General features: G+C 39.4%; 1 long non-coding RNA gene across 1 annotated transcript; it reads right to left on the minus strand.

The window, feature by feature from the left end:
- Positions 392-26,151, minus strand: LOC106502644. Its single transcript, XR_001296278.2, has 3 exons — positions 26,032-26,151; positions 2,949-3,125; positions 392-1,797 (listed from the first exon to the last, which is right to left on the minus strand). It is a non-coding gene; the product is annotated as an uncharacterized LOC106502644 (long non-coding RNA).

Genomic DNA, 27,443 nt, shown 5'->3' on the forward strand with positions numbered 1-27,443 from the left:
AGCTGAGCACTGAAGAACTGATGCTTTCAAACTGTGGTATTGGAGACAACTCTTGGGAGTCCCTTGGACAGCAAGGAGATCAAAGGAGATCAATCCTGAGTATTCATTGAAAGGACTGATGCTGAAGCTGAAGCTCCAGTACTTTGGCCACCTGATGCGAAAAGCCCACTAATTGGAAAAGATCCTGATGCTGGGAAAGATTGAAGGCAGGAGGAGAAGGGAGTGTCAGAGTACAAGATGGTTGGATGGTATTACAAACTCAATGCACGTGAGTTTGAGCAAGCGCTGGGAGTTGGTGAAGGACAGGGAAGCCCTACGTACTACAGTCCATCAGGTTGCAGAGTCAGACGCTACTGAACAACAACATTAAAAAAAAGTTGTGTTTTTTTTTTTTTTATTTGGCTGCACTGGGTCTGCCTTGCTATACACAGGCTTTTTCTACTTCGGATTCCTGGGCTTCTCCTTGCAGTAGCCTCTCTTGTTATGTAGCACAGGCTCTAGAAACACAGAGTTTAGTAGTTGTAACAGATGAGCTTAGTTCTCTTAAGACATGCGGAATCTTCCCAGAATATGGATTGAACCCATGTCCCCTGCATTGGCTGGCAGATTCTAGCAGGGAAGTCCCAAGCTTTTTATATTTTATCTCCTTTCCCCACTAGACAAGGAACTTCTCAAGAGCTATAGTATTGTTGCCGTTTTTGTGGTTTTCTGTTTTCGAGGGCCTCTTATCAGAGTTACTTAAGCAGACGTACTTTCCCACCTATGATGGGTAGTGTTTCATTTTCAGGAGTTCTATAGGCCAGTTGGCTCCTTCCCAAGATTGGGTAATCCAGAGGTTAACAGCATACCAGGACTCTGCCGTAAGACCTTGTGGTAGTCAGATTGTCATACTTATTTTTGAGTTTCACTCATATCTGGCCTGGGTTCCAAAATGGATGCCTTTTACAGGACTGCTCATTAGAGTGAGTTTAGTATCATTGCATTGGGTTCATGTCAGATGTTTTTCAGATAACATTGTCACATGGACTTTGGACGTTAGAAGTACATTCCTCCAGTTGGGCACCCGAGTGAGTTTTACTTGTTATTTCAGCCATATTCATGGGAGATGCTTAAGAAACAAACTGCTCAGTGACACCCATAGGACATGAAAAAATTTAAGTACCTCCCTATTGCCTGTCTTCATGGAAGAGGTGGATGGGAAAGTGTAATATAGCCTTTGAAGATTCTGATTTACATCCCACATCATGTACCCAGGTCACTGATATGGAATCAGAAGTTTTGTCTTCATCCTTGTGTGTTTAAGACCATCAAACCTAATCCCCTTATCTTGTCGTCTTTTGTTTGTTTGTTTGAACCCATTCTCTTTCTCTGAGTGAAACTCTTCAATTGAAACATTACCGTGGACTCTCTGGATAAGGAGCGTGTTTTCACCAATCATAGGGTTATGATCTTTTCATTTATAATAGACAAATTTTAGATCTTTCATTTACAATAGTTTCTTTTTTCTGGGCTATGTCGGTGTAGACACTATGTCAGTTTGAAAAAAGAACAATAGATTCCATGAACGCCCTTACACAGCATCAGCCTGTGTGAGCCATCTCTGTCTCCAGAGTTATAGGAACTCGTCCTGCCTCTGCTGCCGAGGCTCCTGGGATTAGAGACCAGCAGACAATCACGCACCGCTCTGTATTTCAGGCAATACACATAGATGGACTTTGGAGTGAAGAAATTGTATTTGTTGAAACCTTTGCCCAGAGTTATAAATCTGTGTGCTGCGTGGCAGGGATGTCTCTGAGTCTGGAACAAAGAACAAAGAGCATTTTAGTTAGTCACACTGAGGAAAACACAGAAGAACCAGAAATCACAGGAGTGTTATTAACAGTAAGGTACCCCAGCCTCCTCTCCTCCTAAAGGACCACCTGCCTTTTATTCAACTCCTCAAGTGGATTTCTGAAGTATTCCGGTTCCAGACCTGGACTTTCAAAACAAAACTAATGTTGGAATCATGCCCCAGGCCTTGGCAATCCATTTTTAATTATGAGCTTAGAGCTTTCAAGGAACCATAAAACATCAGGGTGGCCCCAAACCTTGAAGTCAGTGTTTCCTGTCATCGTTGGGTTCAGGGGGTGCCCTACAATCCAGTGTCACAAAGCCTCTCAGAGGCCCAGTAAGCCCCACAACATTCGGTGGGATCCTTTAAACACATGATTCAGAAATATAATTATTTTTTCTTTGTAGAAACATTCTAAATCATATAAAAATATTAAACCATTTTCATAATTCCATAACAGCACATTTTGTTCACCATCCTCTTTTGTGATTAAGCTTATAATTGATGTGTTAAATCTTATAGAATAAAAAAGAAAAATGTGTATTTCTACTTTTGATGCTTAAAGCCTGAATGCTGCCACTTATTCCAGTAAAACATCAAAGCATGCTTGGACAGGGACCTTGTTGGAGATAGCAGTATTTTACAATAGGGTGTAAAAAATTGCGAAATCAAGCCAGCTCCATGAGAATGTGCACAGCATGATGTTCTCTGTGAAGATCCTGACAGGGCCAGAAAATCCTGCACTCGTAATTGCCTAAATCCTACTGTCATCACTTGCCAGGCACAGTCCATAATCAGTGGAAGGATTCCGGAGGTGTGTGATATGACCCCTGAGTTCTTATCACAGACACTAAAATTCAGACAATTAAATGTGAAAGAAAGCAATCTAGAGTAAGTGAAAACAGAGTGATTGACATGTGTGGATTTGTGTTGATCGTGCGCCGATTAGAGCTGCCAATGGAAGCCTCCTGCTGCCCTGAAGAGGTAGACAGGCAGATCTTGGAGGGAAGATTCTAATGTTATGTGATGTTATCTGGGCTTAGCAGAGAGTTCTGCCAAGAACGGGGATCTATTAAGCGTGAAGCTAACTCTGTTGGCCTTAACCCTGTGTACTTACTGAGACAATACTTGGTATGGAGTGATCTTTCATTTTTCTGTAGACTCTGCAGACCTGGTGGGCTATCTGAAGGTACATCTGCTTGCAAGCAGTCACACCCTGAATGTGAGATACATGGGTACACCTTTGCCTTTTTCACCTTACTTTTCATTGCATTCTTCAATGAAGAATTTAACTCTGAAATTTAAAAGAGAAAAAAAAATGGATTATGTCTTGGCTTCAGTTTTGTTATCTGCACAGTAACAGGGTTGATGGAACAGCATCATCACTGAATACCCTCCCCAGCTCTGCATTCTCTTCTGTGGACTTCCAGAAGCTAAATGTCCCACATTAGGCAGGAGCAGTGTGATCACTACTCCAGGTTCACAGTGCGGGCCTGTTGGAAAAGCTGGGCTCTTTGCTAAAACAATCTTTTGGTGACTGCCCCTCTAAACCCAGTTCTTCACTTGTCAGATACAGTGTTGGAAGTCAGGGCCCCCCAATGAGGGGAGTTCAAAGACACAGGAAAGAAAGGATATGTGGGTGAGAAGCAGTAATTTTTTTAAAAAAATTATCTTCTTTTTTATCTTTTTGAGTTTCAGATGCACATTACTTATGAATTGATTACCATTTTTCTTTGCATATAATGCATTACCTTGATTTTTAGGAAGTATTTTGTTAGATGAGTTTTACAATAGTTTTTCCTTAATTTCAATATTCTCTTGAAAGGGTCTTTAAAGTGAAATGCATGATACCTTTCAGAAAGCTCCATTACTTAGCTTTCCAACACTGTGAGGTGGGAAGTTTTAATTCTTTCTTTTGAAGAAAGAAGAAACTAAAACACATAGATTTAAACACATCAGGGAAACAGAATTAGTTTCCTGGTGGCTCAGACAGTAACAAATATGCCTGCAATGCAGGAGACCTGGGTTTGAAGCCTGGGTCAGAAAAATCCACTGGAGAACAGAATGGCTACTCACTCCAGTGTTCTTGCCTAGAGAATTCCATAGACAGAGGAGCCTGATAGGCTACAGTCCATGGGGTCACAGAGATTCAGGCATGATTGAACAACTAACACTCATGCTACAGGGTCATCTGAGCACTAATGGTAAAGAGAATTCCAGAAAAAATATCTATTTCTGCTTTATTGACTATGCCAAAGCCTTTGACTATGTGGATCACAATAAACTGTGGAAAATTCGGAAATAGATGGGAATACCAGACCACCTGACCTGCCTCTTGAGAAATCGGTATGCAGGTCAGGAAGCAACAGTTAGAACTGGACATGGAACAACAGACTGGTTCCGAATACGAAAAGGAGTATGTCAAGGCTGTATATTGTCACCCTGCTTATTTAACTTATATGCAGAGTACATCATGAGAAATGCTGGGCTGGAAGAAGCACAAGCTGGACTCAAGATTGCCGGGAGAAATATCAATAACCTCAGATATGCAGATGACACCACCCTTATGGCAGAAAGTGAAGAACTAAAGAGCCTCTTGATGAAAGTGAAAGAGAAGAGTGAAAAAGTTGGCTTAAAGCTCAACATTCAGAAAACTAAGATCATGGCATCCAGTCCCATCACTTCATGGGAAATAGATGGGGAAACATTGGAAACAGTGGCTGACTTTATTTGGGGGACTCCAAAATCACTGCAGGTGGTGACTGCAGCCATGAAATTAAAAGAAGCTTCTTATTCCTTGGAGGAAAGTTATGACCAACCTAGACAGCATATTAAAAAGCAGAGACATTACTTGGCCAACAAACGTCCATCTAGTCAGGCTATGGTTTTTCCAGTGGTCATGTATGGATGTGAGAGTTGGACTATAAAGAAAGCTGAGCTCTGAGGAATTGATGCTTTTGAACTGTGGTGTTGGAGAAGACTCTTGAGAGTCCCTTGGACTGCAAGGAGATCCAACCAGTCCATCCTAAAGGAGATCAGTCCTGAGTGTTTATTGGAAGGACTAATGTTGAAGCTGAATACTTTGGCCACCTGATGCGAAGAGCTGACTCATTTCAAAAGACCCTGATGCTGGGAAAGATTGAAGGCAGGAGGAGAAGGCAACGACAGAGGATGATTTGGTTGGATGGCATTACTGACTCAATGGACATGAGTTTGAGTAAACTCTGGGAGTTGGTGGTGGACAGGGAGGCCTGACATGCACAGTCCATGGGGTCGCAAAGAGTTGGACGTGACTGAACTGAACTGAACTGAAATGAATGGTAAGGAAGCTCACCTGGCAATGCAGGAGGCATAAAAGGTGTGGCTTTGATCCTCAGGTTGGGAATATCCCCTGGAGGAGGGCATGGAAACCCATTCGAGTATTCTTGCCTGGAGAGTCCCGTGGACAGAGGAGTCTGGCGGGCTACAGTCCATGGGGTCACAAAGAGTCAAACATGACTGAAGCAACTTAACATGCACAGGATCAATTTAAGATATACAGATGACACTTCTGTTGAGGAGAGAAGGGACTTTCCAGCATGAGTGAAATCACATGGGTTTAATACCCTACAGATGCTGCTCTAAGGCAGGTATCTGATTGTGACAGCATCTGGATAAATACCCAGATAATTTTATTTTCCCCACTAGGTGTCTTTCTTTTAGGTTTACTGTCTTAAGCCAGCTACCTGTCCTTTCTTTATGCTTCAGCACTGACATCCCATCTCTTCAGTTCAGTTCAGTTCAGTCTCTCAGTCGTGTCCAACTCTTTGCAACCCCATGAATCACAGCACACCAGGCCTCCCTGTCCATCACCAACTCCCGGAGCCTACCCAAACTCATGTCCATTGAGTCGGTGATGCCATCCAACCATCTCATCCTCTGTCCTCCTCTTCTCCTCCTGCCCTCAACCTTTCCCAGCATCAGGGTCTTTTCAAGTGAGTCAGCTCTTCACATCAGGTGGCCAAAGTACTGGAGTTTCAGCTTCAGCATCAGTCCTTCCAATGAACACCCAGGACTGATCTCCTTTAGGATGGACTGGTTGGATCTCCTTGCAGGCCAAGGGACTCTCAAGGGTCTTCTCCAACACCACAGTTCAAAAACATCAATTCTTCAGCACTCAGCTTTCTTCACAGTCCAACTCTCACATCCATACATGACCACTGGAAAAACCATAACCTTGTCTAGACAGATCTTTGTTGACAAAGTAATGTCTCTGCTTTTTAATATGCTGTCTAGATTGGTCATAACTTTCCTTCCAAGGAGTAAGCGTCTTTTAATTTCATGGCTGCAATCACCATCCGCAGTGATTTTGGAGCCCCAAAATATAAAGTCTCTCACTGTTTCCACTGTTTCCCCATGTATTTGCCATGAAGTGGTGGGACCAGATGCCATGATCCTACATGATCTGACATCCCATAAAGGTTGGAAATTGAACGACACTCAGACCAAAATTGTATATCCTTAAAATTTCCCTGGGGTGCAGAGTGAAATCAAATCAACAGTGGATGGAAAGCTAACTGCCCAGGAAGCAGCTCAGGACCCCAGGTAAGTTAGATCATCTCTGACCTCTTCCCTGAGGCCTTAACCCTGAGGGTATGAAATGAAATTGAATAGGAGATCTGCATTTTCCAGAGATCACAGATGAAGGGGTCAAGAAAACAAGACCCATCCCCATACACCAGAGAGCAACTTTCAGTAGTATAAATCCATTCGGTAGAATATTTGTTACAGAATCAGAGAACTCGAAAAAACTCCATTAAATCATCCAATTTATAAACTGCTTTCAATTAATTCACAAGGATTCATTGAATTACTTCTTGCACCCCCAGGCATGTACTGGAATGGAATCCAACCCATACTGTTTTTTCAAGACAGATTATCTCAAAGTATCCTTCGGTCATCTTTTCCAGTCTCATCAGCATCAGCCACCCAGTTAATATCTAACCTAAATCACTCTTGCTTCTTAATTTAAGCCTTTATTTTCTTTGACACCTATGAGATATGGGAAAACAGCAAATATCCTTTCCTGGAAACTTCTCAATGCTGTGATTCAGAGTGAATAGAGCATATAGGGAAGAATCTCAAAGAACATAGATTGTTTAATTCTCCCGTTAAGAATTGGGAGTAAAGTAATGTATTTTACTTTCCCATTGATTAGCTTTGTGGTCTTGGACAAGTGATATACCACCCTTAAGCTTCAATTTTTTCTCTCATAATAAAAATATAACTTTTAAGCTGAAGATTATTATAATGGATTAAAGGGGTAATTTATGCAAAAAAATGTATCAACTGTGAAGTGTAATCCAGATGCCAGATAGAGTAAAAATTGTTCATTTGTCTTCTTTGGAGAAATGTCTATTTAGGTCTTATGATAATTTTTTGATTAAGTTGTGTTTTTTGTTGGTTTTTTTTTTTTTTTGATGCTGAGTTTTATGAACTTTGTGTGTTTTGGAAATTAAACCTTTGTTTGTTGCATCATTTAAAAGCATTTTCTCCCATTTCATAGAATGTACTTTCATTTTGTTGATGGTTTCCTTTGCTGTGCAAAACCTTCTAAGTTTGATTAGGTCCCATTTGTTTATTTTTGCTTTTATTTATTTCACCTTAAGAGACTGATCTAAGAAAATGTTGGTATGATTTATGTCCAGGAATGTTTTGCCTCTCTTCTCTTCCAGATACTTATGGTAATGTCTTATATTTAGGTCTTTAAACCATTTTGAGTTTATTCTTATATGTGGTATATAGGAGTGTTCTAATCTCATTGATTTACATGTAGCTGTCCAGCTTTCCCAGCACCATTTATTGAAGAGACTGTCTTTTCTCTCGTGTATTTTTGCTGCCTTTGTTGAAGATTAATTGACCTTAGGTGTGTGGGTTTATTTCTGGACTCTATTCTGTTCCACTCATCTGTATGTCTGTGTTTATGTCAGAACTGTGCTGTTTTGATTACAGTAGCCTTTTAGTGTTGTCTCAGTAGACAGCATCCTTAACCACCTATTTGAAACTGGAAGCTGAGAGGCATGGCATAGAGAAAACTAAAAGACTGAGTATTGATTGGCACATTATCTGGGGTAAGCTAAAAGAAGCAGAAATAAATCATTAATGTCATCAGATACCAAGAGTTTAATGTCAGTACAGAGGTGTACACTGCTGGATAATTATTTTCAGTATTCCAAAAGAAATACTAACTGCTCTGCTCTGGTGATGGCAGAAAGAGGTGACTGTGGTGGGTTTTACAGAGAGACGTAGCAGCAGGCTGAGTAATGTAATGAAAAGAGCATGACTTTGGTGTCAGACAGACCTGGGTTCAATTCCCAATTCTGCCTTTTACTGCTTTGTGAATTTGAACAGTTATTTCATGTTTCTTAGTTTTTCTTACAGAGTGTAATGATACCTATATCACGAGGTTTAGAATAAGATTATGATAATTTGTAGAATGTTCCTTAACATAAAGGACACTCTCGTAATGAGAAGAAAATCAGCAAAAGATTTTCAGAGAGGTGCCTGTGATTTCTCCTAGACTATAATAAAAATCAGTTCAATTCAGTTGCTCAGTCATGTCCAACTATTTGAGACCCTATGGACTACAGCATTCCAGGCCTCCCTGTCCATGACAAACTCCCAGAGTTTACCCAGACTCATCTCCATTGAGTCAGTGATGCCATCCAAACATCACATCCTCTGTCGTCCCCTTCTCCTCCCACCTTCAACCTTTCTCAGCATTTTTTTTTTTTATTTACTCTTCACAGTAGTCATATTTTCCCCAGGAATGTTCTAGTAACTTTCATTTTTAATTCCTAACCCTTGGAAAAATCGTATCAGGCAGGTAGCATATTTATCCTCACTTTACATTTGAGGGAGCTGAAATACAGAGAGGTTAAGATGCTTGCCAAATGTCACAGAGCTAGGCCAAAGTCCATATTCTGAACTGTATTGAGATAGACCAGAGATGATATTAGATAGCCTCCTAATGAATGAATTCACTTTACACATAAAATACACAATACACATAAAAATATGTAACTTCGGTTTTAATAATGAGATGATTAGGGAAAAAAAAAGAAAATGCATCTTTAAATACCTAAAGCAAGTCATATAAAGGTTACTCTAAGGTCATATCAAGTTTCAATTTGGCAGCTAATTCCAAAAATACAGATAATCAAGAAGTGTAAACCACCATGTCATTTTAATAAGACACTTCATTTTCACATATAGCTACAAAGGATGAGATGTTGAATAGCACCAGTGACTCAATGGACATGAGTTTCAGCAAACTTCAGGAGATAGTGAAGGACAGGGAAGCCTGACGCGCTACTGTCCAGTCTGATAGAGTCAGACTTAGTGACTAAACAATAACAAAATTAAAATATTTAAAGCCAGAAGTTTTCCAGTTTCTATTAGTTAAGCTCTCATATTTGTGATAATTTTAGAATCCAGAAGTTTTAACATGGATAAGTTCAATATGTACATTTTTCCAATTAGTTAAAAAAAAAAAATGTAGATTATCTATAAGAACCCAAGTTCCTTTTTATCCACAGTAAGACTTAAGTTCTAAAACACTTAAATAGGTAAAATTGTACATCAAGAACACCAAACATATTGTGCAGGAATACAGGTATGCTTTCAGTTGCTTGCTCATTAACTCGATATAAGTTGGAAAAACTATGGCCCAGAAAACTCCAAAGTAGAAAGGTGTTTCACTTGTAAGTAACTGAGTCGACCAATAACCATAGAAAAAATTAGAACTATAGTTTAAAAAAAATGTATTTCCCAAAAAGACAGTCCCCAGTGACTCATGACCTCAGTTGTTCAAGACCAAAGAAAAATCTGAAAAGTGTCTCAGTTTGTATCTGGCATAAACTCAATGTGGAAAGTGGACAAAGATAGAATAAAACAAGAAAACCATAAACCAGTGAAGTATTTGGAGAGTTTTAACAAATTATAAGCTAAGTTATTTCCAGAACTGCTCTTTAAAGAATACTATGCCATGAAATTTTTAAATATAATTCTGTTTTAAGGACTATTGGGGCTTCCCCCATAACTGAATGGGTAAAGAATCTGTCTTCAGTGTAGAAGACACAGGAGATGTGAGTTTGATCCCTGGCTTGGGAAGTCCCTTGGAGGAGGAAATGGCAACCCACTCCAGTATTTTTGCCTGAAAAATCCCAGGGACAGAGAAGCCTGGTGGACTACAATCCAAACGGTTGCAGAGAGTTGGCCATGACTAAGCACAGTACTCTCACTGTGGTACAGTCCAATTCATCAAATACTTCAGATTAAGTATGTGGTTCTTTATGGTTTGGTGACCAATGAACTAAAAATATTAACAAATGTTTACAACTCCTGCATACCCACCCACCAATACAAGGTAGCAGAGTGGAAGGGGACAACAGCAATAAAAGGCTCTATTTGGAAAAGGGATACACACGAAATCTCAGACAAAGTTAAAATCCTGATGGATATGTATCAACATGAAATATCTAATCACAAAAGACTGAACTATTGAATATTAAAAGTCACTGTATAGTAAAATAGGTTTCAGTTTGGATTAGGAAGGCCTCTTGAGCGTGACACAACACCCAGAAATCTTGAAGTAAAACAATGGACAGATTTGTCCTCAAAAAAATGTAAAATTGCAGTATCTCAGGCAGTACCTTAGACATATGTAATAAGTATTTACAGCATAACTAACAATTGGTTAATATCACTGAAATAAGAAAAAGACAACCCACCCAAAATACAATTGGGGGTTTTTGCCTTTCTGTTGGGAAACTAACTGTACGCAGGAATGTTTTCTCCTTCCCCAACCTTCTCTGTCCTTCTGTTCTAAGCCTTGGCTTTCTTTTTGTGAGTGTGGGAATATATACCCCATTCTGTAAATTCAAAGGGAAAATTTTGGCTAATGAAAATTATGAGAATTTATGAGAGTCTAAGAAAACAAAGGATAAGTTTGAAGAGGGTAATTGTAGTCTGGAATTTGTGCTGGACCATTTTGGAAAGTACTGCGGCCGCGCATGGGGGCTTCATCAGGAATTCCCCCTGCCTGCAGGGAGAAGAGCTGCCCAGGTGGCTCAGTGGTAAAGAATCCAGCCACCAATGCAGAGATGCAGGAGACGCAGTATTGATCCCTGGGTCTGGAAGGTCCCCTGGAGAGGGAAATGGCAACCCACTCCAGGGCCCTTGCCTGGAAACTTCTGTGGACAGAGGAACCTGGTGGGCTAGAGTCCATAGGGTGGCAAAGAGTGGGACAGGACTGAGCACACATGCCTGCAGGTAGAAGCCAGGAGCAGAGAAGAGGGATTCAATGCAAAGGACAGGAAATGCGTTGGGATCCCCACAGTGGCTGTGCCATGCATGCATCCTACTCTCCTCTCCACTCGTTCAGATTTGTCTTTGAGCAGGAGCCATGCTGAAGGAGAGGCAGAACCTGACAGTACCCAGAGAGAATGACTCAGCCCAGAATACCAGCCTCTAAGGAATCCCATCCAGCATGCATCCCACCTTTTCCCCATTTCAACTGAAAACAGTGGGGAGCACGAACCTCAATAGCTGTTTCTCCAGCTTCCACAAGGAAGGCTGAGGACCTGGCAGTGTAAAGGATCTGGCAAAGGCTCCAAAGCACAGAGATGAGCTACAATTAGAAATCACCAACATCTGGCATGCAGCCACTGTGAAAAAATAGATAACAACACAACAGAGATACAACTATGCGAAAGTTAATAGAATGATAAGAAAAGGACTTTAATACAAGTTTAATCAGTGTCTTCAGATATAGGATGGAGTCACAATAATGAATCAGGAACTGTCTGTCATAAAACAAACCAAAGACAGACCTTGGAAGTAAAAAATTATTGAAATTGAAAATTCAGTAGATATAAATAGAAGCTATAAAAGAAATTGGATATCTGGAAGACAGTCTGGGAATGAAGGACAAGGTGAGAAAAAGATGAAAACTTAAGACATGGAAGAGAGTTCTCAAGCCATAGTATCTACCCAATAGAAAATAATTAAAACACAGGAAAGGTAAAATATGAAGAAATAATAGGATTAAATTTCTTATACTTGAAGAAACATATAAATCCTCAGATTCAAATGGTGCCTACTGTAGAGGAGGATTAAAAATAAACACACAACAAAGATAAAAGGCAATGTACAAAAGTAATGAAAGTTAAGAGCATGAGGTATATAGTCAATGTGCTAAAAACTACAAGAGAAAAGACAAACTGCTGAAGCCTCCAGAGAGGGTTAGAAAAAGTTTTTAATCTCTTCCATCTCCAGGTTGTTCAAAATAAGTGGCATTACATGTGTCATCAACAGTATTGGATGAAAGAAGATACGGAATGACGTCTTTAGTTTGCTGAAAGAAAGGAACTTGAAATTAAAATGATTAAGATGGAGTCAAAAATCTGAATAAATAAATCTCTGTTTAAATACATTTTAAAAAGTTTCTCAGCTGTGCTATGGAGAGTCAAGAAAGTGATCTGTATACCTGCTTAAGTGAAAAGAAAGTGAAGTCGCTTAGTCATGTTCGACTCTTTGCGACCCCGTGGTCTGTAGCCTACCAGGCCCCTCTGTCCATGGGATTCCCCAGGCAAGAATACTGGAGTGGGTTGCCATTTCCTTCTCCAGGGGATCTTGCTGACCCAGGGATCAAACCCAGGTCTCCCGCATTGTGGACAGACGCTTTTCCCTCTGAGCCACCAGGGAAGCTTATGCTAAGTTGCTTCAGTCGTGTCCGACTCTGTGTGACCCCATAGATGGCAGCCCACCAGGCTCCACCATCCCTGGGATTCTCCAGGCATGAACGCTGGAATGGGGTGCCATTTCCTTCTCCAATGCATGAAAGTGAAAAGTGAAAATGAAGTCACTCAGTCATGTCTGACTCTTCACGACCACATGGACTGCAGCCTACCAGTCTCCTCCCTCCATGGGATTTTCCAGGCAAGAGTACTGCTTGGGCCAGCGTAAAAAACCACTTAGGAGGCAAGTGGCTCCCAAGGATGAAAGTGAGAGTTCTGTGATCCAGCTTCCCAACCTGCGTAGAGACCTGCCATTTTATTTTTTGAAGGAAGCTGACGAGTTTCATTATAGATGTATTCCTTTTTACCATATTTCCATTCCTATTCACAACTACTAATTCTTCTCCTATTTTGTACAAAGATTAGGCAAAATAATCAGAGAAACCAAGGAGTCAGGCTATGAGTTGGAAGACAAATGTATCCTCACTCCAACCAGCTCCATATTGCAGGATCCAGGCAAGTGCTTAGCCTTAGGGCCTGCATTTCTTTTTCACCCACCAGATGGGAAGGATACCATTTACCCATCTATCTTGTAGATTTGTATTTGAGGATTAAAAGAGGGTGAACATCTGGTAATGGATAAAAAAGAGGTATACATGGGAGATTTAGTGTTAGTTTGAAGGGTATGTGTGGAACGAAAATGAAAAAATATGAAGACACACCAGTTATGATACATTTTTAACCTTTTCCATCTCCAGGCCAGCAATCACTTGTGTCCTACTGCCCCAAATATGCCCTGAGCATATCTCCTTGTACTTAGGCCCTGCACGGATTTAGTGTAGTAGCTTCTCTAGCAATTTGTTCAATGTATGCTTAATAAATGATTCTGAAGTAAAAGGTTAAGGTTAAGGATAATCTTCAATCATAAAAAAAATACTGAGCTCTGTTCATTATTCTCTGAGGAGGATGCTCTGATTATGGAAAATTTTTCTTTAAAATGACAAAATGAATAAAAATGTTGGTGTTAAAAAGAATAGCTATAGAGAAACAGCTATCTAGGGTAACACCATTTATATGGGGCTAGGAGAGTTTAGAATTTGATATAATTTTCATTAAGTCTGGCAATAACTGACTTTATTCCAATATTTCAAATGGTTACAAAAAAAGAAAAAATGAAGTAATTAAGATTGTAAAAAAGTTAAATTAAGTGATAAACTCCCATCATAAGTGTAGTGTGCTATATGAAAGATCTTTGAAATAAAAGAAAATGGAGATAAGGTGATTCTAATGCAATTTTAAATCTCTAGAGACATATATCATCAAACTCCTCCAGTAGAAATGCTTTTTATTATACTCGCATGTCTTACTCATTTGTATGTATTCAGAGTATTTTATTCTAAGATTACATATATGGCTGAATAAATTTCTTAGTGTCCACAGACTATTTATTTTAGTGGAATATTTGTATATAAATGTTTTCAGCAAATTACCAGATCAGTGACAATTTATGGAACATAAACTGAATTAATAAATTCATTTGAAAAGAAGAAAAATGTTTCATTGCTCCTGAACTCTTAAGTATTGAATTTTACTTTTTATGAAGTGATATAATAAAAATGTATTTCTAATGGTAAAAATATATGAATATATGAAAAAATTAGGTTTATATTGAGTTAGAGAAGATGAGGCTTAGAAGATTATTTAAAACCAAACAGTGTAAGAGTCTGTTGAAGCTGAAACTCCAATACTTTGGCCACCTGATGTGAAGAGCTGACTCATTTGAAAAGACCCTGATGCTGGGAAAGATTGAAAGCAGGAGGAGAAGGGGATGACAGAGGATGAGATGGTTGCATGGCATCACCAACTCAATGGACATGAGTTTGGGTAAACTTCAGGAGTTGGTGATGGACAGGGAGGCCTGGTGTGCTGTGGACCTCACTGGTGTGCTGCAGTGCATGGGGTTACAAAGAGTCAGACATGACTGAGTGACTGAACTGAACTGAGTGTAAAAGTCTTGAAACGTTTGGCTTGGGTGGGATATCAGAGATCATCCAGTATTTAATTAACCTGTTAACTTTATGTTCAGAAAAATTAGGTCCCAAGAGTCCCTCCAATTTCTTTTTTATTGAAGTACAGTTGATTTACAGTACTGTGTTATATTAGTTTCATGTATACAGCAAAGAGATATATATATTCTTTTTCAGATTCTTTTCTATTATAGATTTTTGCATTATCCTTGAATATAGTTCACTGTGCTATGCAGTAGTCTTTGTTGTTTATCTGTTTTATAAATTGTGGTTTTCATTCTGTCTACCCTTTGATGGATAAGGATAAGAAGCTTGTGGAAGCTTCCTGATGGAAGGGACTGGCTGTGGGGAAATCTGGGTCTTGTTCTGATGGATGGGATATATTTTTTTAAGCTGAAGATGGAGAAGCTCTATACAGTCAGCAAAAGCAAGATCAGGAGCTCACTGTGGCTCAGATCATGAATTCCTTATTGCAAAAATTCAGACTTAAATTGAAGAGAGTAGGGAAAAGCACTATACCATTCAGAAAGTGTGTGAAAGAAAGTATGAAGTCACTCAGTCATATCCAACTCTTGCAACCCCATGGACTGCAGCCTACCAGGCTCTTCCCTCCATGGGATTTTCCAGGCAAGAGTACTGGAGTGGGTTGGCATTTCCTTCTCCAGGGGATCTTCCTGACCCAGGGATTGAACCTGGGTCTCCAGCATCGCAGGCAGATGCTTTACCATCTGAGCAACCAGGGAATAGACCATTCAGGTATGACCTAAATCAAATCCCTTGATTATACAGTTCAGTTCAGTTCAGTCTCTCAGTCATGTCTGACTCTTTGCAACCCCATGAATCACAGCACACCAGGCCTCCTTGTCTATCACCAACTCCCAGAGTTTACTCAAACTCATGTCCATTGAGTCGATGATGCCATCCAGCCATCTCATCTTCTGTTGTCCCCTTCTCCTCCTGTCCCCAATCCCTCCCAGCATCAGGGTCTTTTCCAGTGAGTCAACTCTTTGCATGAAGTGGCCAAAGTATTGGAGTTTCAGCTTTAGCATCAGTCCTTCCAATGAACACCCAGGACTGATCTCCTTTAGGATGGACTGGTTGGATCTCCTTGCAATCCAAGGGACTCTCAAGAGTCTTCTCCAACACCACAGTTCAAAAGCATCAATTCTTCAGCACTCAGCTTTCTTCACAGTCCAACTCTCACATCCATACATGACCACTAGAAAAACCATAGCCTTGACTAGATGGACCGTTGTTGGCAAAGTAATGTCTCTGCTTTTGAATATGCTATCTAGGTTGGTCATAACTTTCCTTCTGAGGAGTAAGCATCTTTTAATTTAATGGCTGCAATCATCATCTGCAGTGATTTTGGAGCCCCAAAAAATAAAGTCTGACACTGTTTACACTGTTTCCCCATCTATTTCCCATGAAGTGATGGGACCAGATGCCATGATCTTAGTTTTCTGAATGTTGAGCTTTAAGCCAACTTTTTCACTCTCCTCTTTCACTTTCATCGAGGGGCTTTTTAGTTCCTCTTCACTTACAGTAGAAGTGACAAATAGATTCAAGGGATTATATATGATAGACAGAATGCCTGAAGAACTATGGACAGAAGTTCATAACATTGTCCAGGAGGCAGTGATCAAAACCATCCCCAAGAAGAAGGAATGCAAAAAGGCAAAATGGTTGTCTGAGGAGGACTTACAAATAGCTGAGAAAAGAAGGGAAGGGAAAGCCAAAGGAGAAAAGGAAAGATATATCTATCTGAATGCAGAGTTCCAAAGAATAGCAAGGAGAGATAAGAAAGCCTTCCTTGGTGATCAGTGCAAAGAAATAGAGGAAAACAATAGAATGGGAAAGACTAGAGATCTCGTCAAGAAAATTAGAGATACCAAGGGAATATTTCATGCAAAGATGGGCACAATAAAGGACAGAAACTGTATGGACCTCACAGAAGCAGAAGATATTAAGAAGATGTGGCAAGAATACATAGAAGAACTATCCAAAAAATATCGTAATGACCCAGATGACCACAATGGTATGATCACTCACCTAGAGCCATATATCCTGGAGTGCAAAGACAAGTGGGCCTTAGAAAGTATCACTATGAACAAAGCTAGTGGAGATGATGGAATTCCAGTTGAGCTATTTCAAATCCTAAAAGATGATGCTGTGAAAGTGCTGCACTCAATATGCCAATAAATTTGGAAAACTCAGCCATGACCATAGGACTGGAAAAGGTCAGTTTTCATTCCAATCACAAAGACAGCTGATGCCAAAGAATGCTCAAACTACCACACAATTGTGCTCATCTCATGCACTAGCAAAGTAAGGTTCAAAATTCTCCAAGCTAGGCTTCAACAGTACATGAACTGAGAACTTCCAGATGTTCAAGCTGGATATAGAAAAGGCAGAGAAACCAGAGATCAAATTGCAAACATATGTTGGATCATAGAAAAAGCAAGAGAATCCAGAAAAACATCTGTTTCATTGACTACACTAAAGCCTTAAACTGTGTTGATCAAAACAAACTGTGGGAAATTCTTAATGACATGGGGATACCAGACCACCTCACCTGCCTCCCAAGAAACCTACACGCAGGTCAAGAAGCAACAGTTTGAACTGGACATGAAACAACAGACTGGTTCAAAATTGGGAAAGGAGTATGTCAAGACTGTATATTGTCACCTTGCTTATTTAACTTATATGCAGAGTACATCACGCAAAATGCCAGGCTGGATGAAGCACAAGCTGGACTCAAGATTGCTGGGAGAAATATCAGTAACCTCAGATACGCAGATGACTTCACCATTATGGTAGAGAATGAAGAGGAACTAAAGAGCCTCTTGATGAAAGTGAAAGAGGAGAGTGGAAAACATGGATTAAAACTCAACTTTCAAAAAACTAAGATCATGGCATCCGGTCCCATCATTTCATGGCCAATAGATGGGGAAACAATGGAAACAGTGACAGAATTTATTTTCTTAGGCTCCAAAATCACTGCAGGTGGTGACTGCAGCTATGAAATTAAAAGATTCTTGGTCTTTGGAAGAAAAGCTATGGCAAACCTAGGCAGCATATTAAAAAGCAGAAACATTACCAACAAAGGTCTGTATAGTCAAAGCTATGGTTTATCCTGTGGTCCTGTATGCATGTGAGAGTTGGACTATAAAGAAAGTTGAGCGCTGAAGATCTGATGCTTTTGAACTGTGGTGTTGGAGAAGACCCTTGAAAGATAAGCAGGGCAATCAAACCAGTCCATCCTACAGTAAATCAGCCATGAATATTCATTGGAGGGACTGATGCTGAAGCTGAAGCTCCAATACTTTGGCCACCTGATGCCAAGAACTGAGTCACTGAAAAAGACCCTGATGCTGGAAAAGAGTGAAGGCAGGAGGAGAAGGGGATGACAGAAGATGAGATGGTTGTATGGCATCACCAACTCAATGGACATGAGTTTGAGTAAGCTCCAAGAGTTGTTGATGGACAGGGAAACCTGGAGTGCTGCAGTCCATGGAGTCGCAGAGTCAGACAAGACTGAGCAACTGAACTGATGTTTTCAATTAAAAGATTTTAACTAAACAATGCTTGATATACTAGACAATATTGTTTTCTGGCCATCTTGGAGGAGCATGTGCTATCAGAGAAATGTTGCCCACTGGTTGTGTCTCTTTCTCTCTGTTGCATGCATACACACACTTCCAACAGTCTGTAATCAGATTGCTGAACTTTTCTCTCACTTGTCAGCAAAGCACATTTATCCAGAAGAGTGAAAATATCAAGCAATAAGGCAACAAAAGCAAAACTTAAAAAGTGGGATTACTGAAAAGCTTTGGCACAGCAAAGGAAACAGTCCATGAAATGAAAAGGCAACATATGAAATGGGAGGAAATATTTGTTAATCATATATCTGATAAAGGGTTAATATCTAAAATATATAAAGAACTCATACAACTCAAAAGCAAAAACAGACAAGCTGAATTAAAAATGGGACAGAGGAACTGAATAGACATTTCTTCAAAGAAGTTATACAGGGAGCCAACAGATATATGAAAAGGTGCTCAACATCTGTCATCATCAGTGAAATGAAAATCAGAACCACAATAAATCATCTCACACTTGTTAGAATGGCTGTCCTCATAAAGACAAGAGTTAAGGTTGATGAGGATGTGGAAAAATAGAAATCCTTGTGTACTTTTGATAGGAATGTAAATTGAGTTGACACTATGGAAAACAGTATGGAGGTTCTTCAAAAATTAAATAAAATTAGAAATGAAAATGGAGAGATCACAACAGACAACACAGAAATACAAAGGATCCTAAGAGACTACTATCAGCAATTATGTGCCAATCAAATGGACAACATGGAAGAAATGAACAAATTCTTAGAAAAGTACAACTTTCCTAAACTGAACCAGGAAGAAATAGAAAAACTTAGCAGACCCATCACAAGCACGGAAATTGAAACTGTAATCAGAAATCTTCCAGCAAACAAAAGCCCAGGTCCAGATGGCTTCACAGCTGGATTCTACCAAAAATTTAGAGAAGAGCTAACACCTATCCTACTCAAACTCTTCAAGAAAATTGCAGAGGAAGGTAAACTTCCAAGCTCATTCTATGAGGCCACCATCACCCTAATACCAAAACCTGACAAAGATGCCACAAAAAAAGAAAACTACAGGCCAATATCAGTGATGAACATAGATGCAAAAATGCATAACAAAATTCTAGCAATCAGAATCCAACAACACATTAAAAAGATCATACACCATGACCAAGTGGGCTTTATCCCAGGGATGCAAGGATTCTTCAATATCCTCAAATCAATCAATGTAATACACCACATTAACAAATTGAAAAAAAAGCCATATGATTATCTCAATAGATACAGAGAAAGCCTTTGACAAAATTCAACATCCATTTGTGATAAAAACTCTCTAGAAAGCAGGAATAGAAGGAACATACCTCAACATAATAATAGCTATATGTGACAAACCCACCACAAACATTATCCTCAATGGTGAAAAATTGAAAGCATTTCCCCTAAAGTCAGGAACAAGACAAGGGTGCCCACTTTCACCACTACTATTCAACATAGTTCTGGAAGTTTTGGCCACAGCAATCAGAGCAGAAAAAGAAAGAAAAGGAATCCAAATTGGAAAAGAAGAAGTAAAACTCTCACTGTTTGCAGATGACATGATCCTCTACATAGAAAACCCTAAAGACTCCACCAAAAAATTACTAGGGCTAATCAATGAATATAGTAAAGTTGCAGGACATAAAATCAACACACAGAAATCCCTTGCATTCCTATACACTAATAATGAGAAAATAGAAAAAGAAATTAAGGAAACTATTCCATTCACCATTGCAATGAAAAGAATAAAATACTTAGGAATATATCTACCTAAAGAAACTAAAGACCTATATACAGAAAATATAAAACACTGGTGAAAGAAATCAAGAGGACACTGATAGATGGAGAAATATACCATGTTCATGGATTGGAAGAATCAATATAGTAAAAATGAGTATTCTACACAAAGCAATCTATAGATTCAGTGCAATCCCTATCAAGCTACCAATGGTATTTTTCACAGAGCTAGAACAAATAATTTCACAATTTGTATGGAAATACAAAAAAAAAAAAACCTCGAATAGCCAAAGCATTCTTGAGAAAGAAGAATGGAACTGGAGGAATCAACCTGCCTGACTTCAGGCTCTACTACAAAGCCACAGTCATCAAGACAATATGGTAGTGGTACAAAGACAGAAATATAGATCAATGGAACAAAATAGAAAGCCCAGAGATAAATCCACACACCTATGGACACCTTATCTTTGACAAAGGAGGCAAGAATATACAATGGAGTAAAGATAATCTCTTTAACAAGTGGTGCTGGGAAAACTGGTCAACCACTTGTAAAAGAATGAAACTAGATCACTTTCTAACACCATACACAAAAATAAACTCAAAATGGATTAAAGATCTAAACGTAAGACCAGAAACTATAAAACTCCTAGAGGAGAACTTAGGCAAAACACTCTCCGACATAAATCACAGCTGGATCCTCTATGACCCATCTCCCAGAATACTGGAAATAAAACCAAGAATCAACAAGTGGGACCTAATTAAAATTAAAAGCTTCTGCACAACAAAGAAAACTATAAGCAAAGTGAAAAGACAGCCTTCGGAATGGGAGAAAATAATAGCAAATGAAGCAACTGACAAACAACTAAGCTCAAAAATATACAAGCAACTCCTGCAGCTCAATTCCAGAAAAATAACCCAATCAAAAATTGGGCCAAAGAACTAAATAGACATTTCTCCAAAGAAGACATACGGATGGCTAACAAACACATGAAAAAATGCTCAACATCACTCATTATCAGAGAAATGCAAATCAAAACCACAATGGGGTACCATTTCACACCAATTAGAATGGCTGCGATCCAAAAGTCTACAAGCAATAAATGCTGGAGAGGGTGTGGAGAAAAGGAAACCCTCTTACACTGTTGGTGGAAATACAAACTAGTACAGCCACTATGGAGAACAGTCTGGAGATTCCTTAAGAAACTGGAAATAAAACTGCCTTATGACCCAGCAATCCCTTCTGCTGGGCATACACACCAAGGAAACCAGAATTGAAAGAGACACGTGTACCCCAGTGTTTATCACAGCACTGTTTATAATAGCCAGAACATGGAAGCAACCTAGATGTCTATCCGCAGATGAATGGATAAGAAAAATGTGGTACATATACACAATGGAGTATTACTCAGCTATTAAAAAGAATACATGTGAATCAGTTCTAATGAGGTGGATTAAACTGGAGCCAATTATACAAAGTGAAGTAATCCATAAAGAAAAACAGTTATACAGTATACTAATGCATATGTATGGAATTTAGAAAGATGGTAACGATAACCTTGTATGCAAGACAGCAAAAGAGACACAGATGTATAGAAAAATCTTTTGGACTCTGTGGGAGAGGGAGAGGGTAGGATGATTTGGGAGAATGGCATTGAAACATGTATAATATCATATAAGAAATGAATCACCAGTCTAGGTTTGATGCAGGATACAGGATGCTTGAGGTTGGTGTACTAGGATGAGCCAGAGGGATGGTATGGGGAGGGAGGTGGGAGGGGGGTTCAGGATTGGGAACACATGTACACCCGTGGTGGATTCATGTTGATGTATGGCAAAACCAATACAATATTATAAAGTAAAATAATAATAATAAAATAAAATTTAAAAAAATTAAAAATAGAATTACCATATAATCTAGCAATCCTACTTCTGAGTATATATCCAAAGAAAATGAAGAGAGGATAACAAAGAAATATCTGTACCCCCATATTCTTAGCAGTGTATTCACAACAGCAGATATATGAAACAACCTGAGAGTCCATCAACAGAAGTTGAATTCAGGAAGGGGGTGGTGTTGGGGACACAAAGCCAAGTGGACTTTGGCCACAGGATAATTTCTGCAATGTGTAATTAAAGTGTCTTAGGCTTTCTTGGCAAATTCTATCCAGGAGCAGGGAAACACACCACAGTTCTTTTACATATCTGCCTTCTTTTGATCTGAATTCAGTCACCTTTGTAATAATGAGAATTTTCTATTAGAATGACTTGTTTTAATACCCAGGTTCTAACTTTAAGCCTCATTATGTGGAGCAAAAGAAGCCAGACACAAAAGAGTACCAACTATGTTTCCATTAAAATGTAGCCCTAAAATAACAAAACTCAGCCCTGTGGTTGCCTCAAGGAGGGCAGGAATTGAATGGGAAGGGTCATCAGGGAACTTTCTAGAGTATTCTGTAGCCTGATATCGGTGAGAACTTAGGCATTCGTCAAAGCTCACCAAACTGTGCATTTAAAATCTGTTCATTTCACTGTAAATAACACCTGTTATTAAAATGAATCCATGTATTTATAGTATTTCATATCAAATTAAACATAATTATGAAAAAATATATGTGTTTTTCCTTGGGAAGGTCTGTCAGAAATCTAAATTCAAGTCTGTATGTAATTGTCAGTAGGAAGCGCAAGAGTATGAATAGGACAGAAGCCATATGCCCCTCAGGAATTCTCCCTGGATTTCTGTAGTCATGCCTAAAACAGCAATTCTCACTGGGAAGAGAAAAACAGTGGACAATAACACCTCCTGATGGTTAAATCAGAACAACCAGGCTGAGTTTTCAAACGCAGAGATGGGCTAACTCTCTGGTTCACCCCCAAAGATTCTCTCAGGATGCTTCCCCACCTTAAGAACCATCTCAGAAGGAGCCTCTGTGATTTTGATCCCATGAGGTTAGGTCATTCAGGTTTACCAACCTCTACCTCACTTTATTACTGTCATCTACCAACTTCCTAGGATATCCCCTCTCATTAACTGGCAAATATAGGACCTGAATCTTTCTTTCTACCCCAGTTCCTATCATAATTCTGGTGATATCAAGGTCTTGTGTCAATAGATGAGCCATCCAGAAAACAAACCCAGACTTTCATGATTCCAGGGTCTTTCACATCCACTCTGCTTTAGCCAAATCACACCTAGAATCTTGTCATCACCTGGAACGCATCACATCTGAAACTCTGAAGTGCACTATCCCATTATGAGTCTCAACATCTTATCCTTCTACTTCTCTCATGGCTTCACTCACACCATACTTCACTTCACTTTCAACACTAGAGAGACCTCCAGTTCTTTAACCCCTATGTTTCCCTGTCTGCAAGGACTCGCTAAGGCTTCCATGCCAACTTAGACTGTTATAACATGATAGGTTGTCTCAATTTTTTTTATGTCTTTGACACTTTTTTAACATACTTTCACAACAACACCTGGACAGTAAATCTCCAGCCAAACATGAGAACAGTATTACTGCTTACTGTTATTTTTATTCTTGTGCACACATGACTAAAGAATGGTTCTAATTAACAAATTGTATGGTTCTAGTTGATAAGTTTTATGGGCATTTTTAATCCCAATTTCACTGAATTGTAGAGAAGTTATAACTGATCATCCTAAAAGAAACACTCCACAATTATAAGAACTAGTAAACAAAATCAGGAAGTTTGCAGGATATGAAGTCAACATACAAAAATCAATTACTTTATGTTAGTATCCTAGCAGTGAACAATCCATAAATGAAACTTAGAAAAAACTATTCCAGTTGTAGTAGCACTAAAAGAATAAAACATTCAGGAATAAATATAACAAAAGTGTAGTACTTGTACACCTAAAATTTTAAAACATCATTGAAAGAAAAAAGGCCTACATAAATGGAAAGACATCCCACATCTAAGAATTGGAAGACTTAATATTTTTAAGATAAGCAAAACTTTCTGAATTGATCTAAAGATTCAGTGCGATTTATTTCAAAATTCCAGCTGGCTTCTTTGCACAAGATGACAAGCTAATTCTAAAAATCATAGGAAATGCAAGGGAACTAGAATAACCAAAACAATCTTGGGAAAAAATAATGGATTTGAGAGACTCATGCTTCCCAATTTCAAAATTTACTACAAAGCTACTGTCATCAAGACAGTGTCATACTGGCATAAAAGTAGACATATGGATCATTTGAGAATAGAATTGAAAGTCCAGAAATAAACTCCCATATTTATGGTCGAATGATTTTTGATGAGGATGCCAAAACATTCAGTGGGGAGAGAAGTCTTTGCAACAAATGGTGCTGGTATAACTGCAGATCCAAATGTGAAAAATGAAGCTGGAGCTTTAAGCTTCAGCCCTGCATGTAAAAACCACAATCTTATCCCCCAAAAAAGTGAAAAAAAAAACCCACTGAAAATCAGGGACTTTCCTTGGCCTCATGAAGCTTAGGTAGCAGGGCAAGCGACCACCTCAAAATCTGAATGGATGGAAAGGTCACTGAGGTCCAGTTCCCTGCAATGGGAATCACTGGAGCCAGACACTGATAGCAACACTTTTGTGGTAATTCTGACAAATTGCAGGAGCTGAGTGTGCACTAGTAAGAGAGTGAGAGACTCCTGGAATCTCTGATCTTAGGGGATCACTCACACTTTACTTCTAGGAAACCCACCAGGTTCTCACAGTGAAGAACCAAGAAAGATCACCTCGTGGCTCTGACAGGTGGTGGAAAAGTTTTCCTAATTTGAAATAAATCCAGAGTGATTTCCATAATGAAGCCCTGCCCTTCAGGGGAGAGATTCTACCCAAGTCTTTGTCCATGTGGGAGAAGTGCTCTCCCTTGCCTCCAGGCCTCAATGTGTTTCCTGTCCTGCCTAACAGAGAAGGGGTCCTAGAGACTCTTGTGAAGGTCACCTACCAGGGACCAAAGCACACTCAAACACTGAGATTCAACTATAAAACTATAGAATGCTTTCCCTCCCAGACACCTCACCACCACACAAACAGGGCTGTGATATAACAGTGGGCTGTGGTTTAAAATGTAGATTCTGTCTAAGAAAGACTTAGGGAATCATCCCTGGGCAGCAGGGGAGATGAACAGAAAGGCACTGCAGAAACTTGACACCTCCCGCACCTACACCTACAGCTACATTAAACAGTAACCACAGCCCAGCTCATAGTAGACCTGCTTAGTTTCATTTATCCTAGTCATTTTATAAAGGTACTGACCTTATCATAAGTTCTTTTACCAAACTTCTGATTGGTTGTATAGCAAAAGATGACTAACCTTTCTAATACTTTCCATATTGTTAAGTGTTTGTATTATTGTATTATTTTATTTCTGCCTATTTTTTTGCTCCAATTTCAGCCAAAGTCCTTTAAAGACAAAGACTGCCTTTTACTTTTCTGTACCTTTCATTGATAGCCTAACTCAGTGATGGGTGAGTGGGTGAGTGAGGGAATGTGTAAGTGAGTGAATGAATGAACAAATGAGCAAACCAGCTTAAGATTATCATTGGGGTGACAAGAGAGCCCCTGGAGGAGGTATGGCAGTTCTGGTTGTTGTTATTGCTCTGATGGAACTCTCTTGGTCCTGGACATCCTCCCCCAGGGGAAAAGTGTCCAGTGGAGAATGGTCTGAAGTCAGCAGTCTGGTTTCTAGTCCTGAGTGTACCGCTAGGTATCTGTGTGACCTTGAAGAGCTCAATGCTCTGGGCTTTTTACATCTCTGTAAGATAAACATTCCTTTCAGATCTATTATTCCAAGATTCTTAAAACCACTGGTCCTTATAAAAATGCAGGGAAAAAGCCTACCAAAATAAACCACAAATTTAGCAAATAATATTTATTTTTTATATCCTATTCATATCCAGGATTTAATGAATGCCTGCTGTATTCAGGCACTGTTTTAAACAAGTGCATCACCTGTATCATTCGTATGAACCATTTCATTCACTTTCACATAGGAGGCATAGAAAAGTTGTGTCACTTACATAGCCGGTGGTGGAACCAGTTTCAGATCCAGGCTGTCTGACTTCCATAGCTGTGCTCTCGATCTTAATGTTTCTCCCAGCACAAGGGTAGAACCAGCCTTCCCTTCTGCCCTCAGAACCACTGGCCTCTTCTGAGATTGTATACTTCATTTGAAAGATTAAAACTGCTGCCTCAATACAAAGTGATAATTCAGAAAGATGTTGTGAGAGAACAGAACTCCCAGCAGAGCAAAGAGATATTTGCTAACGACTTCATTTGGGACCAAGGCCTTTGTTTTATTTGGTATTACAGATCCTGGGTTGAGAAATCAGTGTGTGGATAAGCTTTTGACCTGACTTTTGAACAGAATGTCATTCTTTCCTCCAAACCTTATCAGTCATGAGGTTGAAAGGTGAGTCTTGTCCTTGCAACATCACCTATTTTTCTCCTACTGAGAGGGTTCCATTTGATGTAATATTAGGATAGGTTTCTTTCACATGAACTAGATGGAGGACGCCATCTTAGTCTGCTTCCTCCCACTCCTTACCTCAGCTCACAGGTATATCAGCTACAGGAAACATATTGAGATGGTCAAATAGCCTTTAAAGCTGGGTCAGGAAGAGTAAGTAAACAGGGAAACTTTCTACCATATGAAATGTGTACTTTGAGTCCAACAAAGTATACAGAGTAACAAATAAGATAAAGATGATTTTAGAACTAACAAAGATGTGATCAGCACTCACTGTTGCTGGGCCTTCTTCCTGCAATTTCAGCCACATTTTCCTCTCATTCTTGTTTTCCCATTCCTCCCTTCACTTTTCTCCATTCGGCTATTCTTTCCCCAATCCTTTCCTTTCCAAGTACCCCCAGGACTGGTATTGTCACACTTCCTGCTCCTAGAACATTGAGGAAAACAGGCCTGTATGAGGACATACAAAAATGCTGAATATCCACATATGTATAACATATATTCACACTTTGAGTTTTCACATCCATGCTCTCAATCAACAGGTGAGTATTTAGTGCCTATTCAGTCTTTACAAGTTCTTACCTACCCCCACATACATATGTGGGTATACCTTAGGACAGATGTATGTATGTGTTTCCCTAAGGACTTTGCATTTTAGCTGGAGAGCCCCAAAGGAACTGAAATGGGGGCTTAACCTTGATGGTTTACCATTGATCATGGGTTCAGAGTCTGCCAGATCTGCAAATTACAGCCTGAGGAAAGCCATTTGGGAAAACTAGCAGAAATAAAGACTTTCCTGTCTGGTCCTTTTATTGGCCTTTCTGGAACTTTCTCTTTGAGTTCTGGGGAAAGCTCAAGTACAGGTAGGAACCAGTGTCCCTTTCTCATGACCTCCTATCTGTGCACTCAAAAGGTCCTACAAGCTTGGGAAACATTGACACATAGGGTATCACAAATATGATA

Source organism: Capra hircus, chromosome 11 (genome assembly GCF_001704415.2).
Source record: "Capra hircus breed San Clemente chromosome 11, ASM170441v1, whole genome shotgun sequence".
Classification (NCBI taxonomy): Eukaryota; Metazoa; Chordata; class Mammalia; order Artiodactyla; family Bovidae; genus Capra; species Capra hircus.